Consider the following 5,407-nt stretch of genomic DNA (forward strand, 5'->3'; position numbering starts at 1 on the left):
ATAGCCACCAATGCCATTGCAAATTCAGCAAAATGCTTCAGATGCTGTCCGTAACATGCCCACGACATGCTTATGAGTGGCTAGCCACTCTCCCAGTTACCTCTCAGAAATGCCCACCAAAATTGCATGGATCTACATCCAAATTCATTCTCTGACTCCCGACAGTAGACATCGGCATGCATGTGAAGTGTGCAGGGCCATACACACTCGTAGAGCACCAGATGATGAGACCGTGTTACCCCGCTGCATGCACCTAAGTTGGAGGTAGCCTAGCTGTGGCTCTCCCTGTCTTGTACCCACTCTCCCAGGCCTGCAACTTCATGCATGTGCACAGTGCATGTAACTGTGTGTGAGGATGTGTGTGTGTAATATAGTTGGCTCTACTATGATGTAACGTGTATAAGTAGCTCTACCATGGCATAATGTGTATGAGGGGCTCTACTGTGGCGTAACATGTATAAGCGAATGTACTGTGGCTCAATGTGTTTAAGTGGCTCTACTGTGGTGTAACATACATAAAGGGTTCTACCATGGCATAATGTGTAAAATGGGCTCTACTGTTGTGTAACGTGTATAAGGGGCACTACTGGGTGGTGTAATGTGTATAAGGGGTACTACTGTGTGATGTAATGTGAATTGTGGACAGTACTGTGCTGTGTAATGTGAATAGCGGACACCACTGTGTGGTGTAATGTGAATTGCGGACACTACTGTGCTTTGTAATGTGAATAGCAGACACCACTGTGCTGTGTAATGTAAATAGTGGACACCACTCTGTGGTGTAATGTGAATGGCAGACACCACTCTGTGGCGTAATGTGCATAGCAGACACCACTCTGTAGTGTAATGTAAATTGGTTCTATTATGTGGCCACACCCCTTCCCAATTAAGCCACGCCCTATATATTCCACTAAGGGGTGCCAAAATATATATTTGCTTACAGAAAAATTAGGCTTGGGAAGGCCCTGGCAGTGTGACTCAGATGCATGGACAGACTGGACAGTGTCTGCTTGCTTCTGACATCAACACTGCTTTCACCTCTGAATCAGGCCCAGTATGTGAAAATTCGCTAGATGCAGTAGCATTCTAAATTGTGTGTGGTTCCAAATCATCCCAAAATGCAGAAGTTTAAATTACACACCTTGCAAATATATTATAAACCAGTCCCCAAGTCATGGCACTTCTCCTAATAAAGTGGACCTAAGTACAAATAATGCGAGTCCCTATATTAGATCACATAATGCATTTATAAATTGACTACAAGCTTCCACAGAAGTACCTTAAAAACCTACAAAATGGCAATAAATGGATCAGCACTCCCTGTCAGCTGTTGATATCATACAGTTCTTTTCTAGATAAACCTGTGAACTTGATTAAATTAATTGAGCAGCTTCTGTAATGTATGTAATGCATTCCAAAGTGATCATGTGGTGTTAGTGATGATGATTGATGCATATGAGCTCATTTGAAATTTTATAAAACCAAGGTAGAACCAGATAAAATCAAGTGCTCAAAATACATTGAGTCAAATCTTAGTAAATTATTACTGTTACTACAAAAATAAATTAAGTGAAAGGACGGACACACACACACACACACACACACACACACACACACACACACACACACACACACACACACACTTGTTTTTCTATCCTCATCGGGACATATGTCTGGAACCTTCCTCATGGGGACCTATTCAGGAATACCTGCCTCATGAGGACACCCACATAACTGATTTATTTTTGGGGTTAATTAGAGATAGAGGAAACGTGTATTCAGCAGCAGATACATTTTATTCAGGAAAGGTTCTTTCTCATTTCAGCAGTAATTCGGTTCTTAATGTAAAACTTAACCGAGAGCCAGTTCCGAGCCTTCAGCGCTTGTCGTTCTGCCCTTAGGCACGCATCACAGTCATTCTTGCCCGGCACCTTGAATGAGCGAATGAACCGAATCATGTGACGTTCAACAGCTTTCACTTCTGCTGGGGTCCACGGATTGCGCTTGGTACCCCTTCTGTCACCTGTGCGGGAGAAGAAAGGTCAGTCACCACGCAACGCCACCACCAGTCATGGACGCATCTCAAATGGAATGGACAGTCACACCCACCTTTAGCTGCACCTCCATCCACCGCCGACACCACGCTGCCGGCTTCTTTTCCCATGTGCCCCATGGGAACCTCAGTATCTTGACTCTCTGGCTCATCCCCAGAGTCATCGCTCACCACCTGGATCGGCTCTGTGGATAGAGAAGGACAGGGAAACCGATCACACCAGCCCACTTAGACAGTTAGTCCCTGGAGCCACACTGTCAAGTGATACCTACCGTTTGGATCAATGGAGATCTCTTCCAGATTGTGGCCCCGGAATTCAGCCATTCTCCCTTGCTCGAGAGCCAGAAACAGCTTGCTCAACTTGGCCAGTTGAAGGGTACCCTCCGGGAGGCGGTAATAATGCCGATGCACCCGAATATCATGTCCAAGGAAATCAGCAAGCTGATCCATCTCTGTATCGCTCAGGTTGAGGACTCTGGAAAGTGTAGCCACATGCTTCCGTAGGCGGGTGGAAGATAATGCTTCGGGGTGCTTGGCCCCACACTCCCGGGCGTAGAGACGTATGCAGACGGATCCCCTATAATGGGACATGGCTGTTGGCCTAGCAAACTTGTAGATATTGTGTGGGGTCACACCACATTCTGTCCGCTTCTCTATGAGGAGCTCCATCGCTTTCTGCATGCTTGGGGATAGCAGGACAGGGACTTTCCTGCCTCTTTTCCCAGGAATCTCAATACGGGAGAAGTGACGACAGAGTGCCTTCTCCAGCTCTGACAGGGCCTGGGCCACATCACCCTGCAAATCGGCTGTGTGCCGTAAATCGAAGGAGGAGAGCAGCATCTTGGAAACCTCACCTTCTCTCCTGCGGTTGAAGAGAATCAGCTGCGTGAGGGTAACTTTGGCCAACATGGACCACTGCTGTTTGGAAGGGTGGGCGGACAACTCATTGATGTACTCTCGCTGACTGTCAAGGAGGTACAGGTTCAAGCGCTTAACATCATCAGTGAAGGGCAGAAGCAGCGGTGCATTCCATTTTATCTCTCGAAGTGTCTTCAGGGCAGCAGTGGAGTTTAGCTCGCTCCACCTCGCCTCATAAATTTTCCGAAAGTTTCGGGCACGCTTCTCTGTCAGGGCACTGCCCTCCATCAGTGCCTGACACTCCACCATAGCAGAAATCTTCTGCAAGCTGTGTCCCACCTTCAGAGCCAACGAGGGTATTTTATATGTATTGGTGCGGTCATCGTAACCGGCCAGGCTCCTCACAGCATGCACCACTTGCAGGAAATTCGGTGGGCAAATGAAATCTTCCATACACCGCAACGGTGTGACCTTCATCGCCTTCAGCAGAAGCCGCCCCACCTCTCTGAGCTTCTGACGGATGTAATCATGCTTGCTGACATCAGACCCCAGACGGTTATAGAGGTGCTGACCGAACTGCATAATCCAGCGGTCCCCTTTGATTACCGGTACCACATCATCATAATTCATTTCGCTCAGCAACTTCCAGAGGCCGGTGCCAACATCTTTCGGGAGAGGTGTGGCGTAAGTGAAGAGACCCTTCACCCTGGTTCTTCCAGGTTTGGGGCTGACACTTTTGCGGAGCGGGCACCTCTTCACATGGCGCCACAGGTGCTTCCTGGAGAATAGCCCTTTACATTTTACACAGTGCATGAAATCTTGGGGAGCCGTTGCTTCTTCCGGCTGCTTGCACGGTAGGAGGACTCCGCTGCCCTCGCGGAGAACCCCGACATTATGGGCAAAGTTTCCCCGGGTGCGAATCAGGTCTAGCTGCACTGTCCTTTCCCTGGAGCGCTTCGGAAAGCTGAGTGCCCTTGCAACCTCATGCTCATTGTGGTGGACAGCTTGAACATGTCTCGCAATTTTTGAGAATGGCCTCTCGCACCACAGGCAGAAATTTTTCTTGTTACATGCAATCGAACCATCTGCTTTTCGGGTAAGTACCTGGACCGACACTGCGCGGGCCGGATGGAGACTTGGTTCGGCCTCCGCGGAGAAAGCCCCGGACACTTCCAGAACCTGCCTGCCGTGAAAAGACGTCTCCTCCCCTCCACTATCATCCGAGCTGCTCAACTCTGACGAGTCGGGGAGATAGTCTTCGTCACTGCCGTCGGTTCCGTACATTGCCTCACTGCGACCAGCAGACCCAGCACTTCCGGAGTTTGTGGCGCACACACCGTACCAAGCCCGCGCTTTCTGTCTGACCACGCCCACCGTGAATACAGGGTTCAGGGAATCGAGGGCCCAGGCCCCGGCACGTGCTTCCTATTACACATCCGGAGAGGTGGTTCTTACTAGAGTCACGTGTCGGGCGGTGCGCGCAACACTTTTGCGTCACATGCTCCGATTTTCCCCAGGCTCCTGGAAGCCTGTCCCGGCCCGAGAGGTGCCAGTCTCCACTCATCGGCAAGACTTCCACAAATCGTAGTACCGGATTCAGCCCACCAGGGGGCGCTGCGATGGGCAAGGAAGGAAATATCAGACCCGGTTTTCGGGCTCCGCGATTTTTCCGACGAATGCCCTTCTCACCCGAGCTCCGCGGACTTGGGCAACCTTCCCTCTGGATTGAACTAATCTCAGACCCGGTTTTCGGGCTTCGCGATTTTTCCGACGAATGCCCTTCTCACCCGAGCTCCGCGGACTTGGGCAACCTTCCCTCTGGATTGAACTGATCTCAGACCCGGTTTTCGGGCTCCGCGATTTATCCGACGAATGCCCTTCTCACCCGAGCTCCGCGGATTTGGGCAACCTTCCCTCTGGATTGAACTGATCTCAGACCCGGTTTTCGGGCTCCGCGATTTTTCCTACGAATGCCCTTCTCACCCGAGCTCCGCGGACTTGGGCAACCTTCCGTCTGGATTGAACTGATCTCAGACCCGGTTTTCGGGCTCCGCGATTTATCCGACGAATGCCCTTCTCACCCGAGCTCCGCGGACTTGGGCAACCTTCCCTCTGGATTGAACTGATCTCAGACCCGGTTTTCGGGCTCCGCGATTTATCTGACGAATGCCCTTCTCACCCGAGCTCCGCGGACTTGGCCGAAATAATATAAATAATATATAAGCCCGGCAAATGTAAGCGGGACGCAGGTCCGCGCGCGCAGCGCCCCCTGCTGGCCGCGTAAAAAAATAATAATAATCCACCGTTGTGAATTTGCGATGTGTCCGCCTGGCGACATGGAGGGCTCTTGGAAAGAGACGGGCTATCCAAAAATGGAAAGGGAAGAGATCAGTAGAGAAACGATAAAAACAAATAAATAAAATGTAAAAAAAAAAAAAAAATCTATCTACATTTACTACCTACAGATACGTTACTGTATCTGTAGGTAGTAGATGT

General features: G+C 49.9%; 1 long non-coding RNA gene across 1 annotated transcript; it reads right to left on the bottom strand.

Annotated features, from left to right (window-relative positions):
• Positions 1 to 1,777: 1,777 nt before the first annotated feature.
• Positions 1,778 to 2,272, bottom strand: LOC134935222 (uncharacterized). Its single transcript, XR_010179995.1, has 2 exons — positions 2,110 to 2,272; positions 1,778 to 2,023 (listed from the first exon to the last, which is right to left on the bottom strand). It is a non-coding gene; the product is annotated as an uncharacterized LOC134935222 (long non-coding RNA).
• Positions 2,273 to 5,407: the final 3,135 nt, after the last annotated feature.

This window comes from Pseudophryne corroboree, chromosome 6 (genome assembly GCF_028390025.1).
Source record: "Pseudophryne corroboree isolate aPseCor3 chromosome 6, aPseCor3.hap2, whole genome shotgun sequence".
NCBI lineage: Eukaryota > Metazoa > Chordata > Amphibia > Anura > Myobatrachidae > Pseudophryne > Pseudophryne corroboree.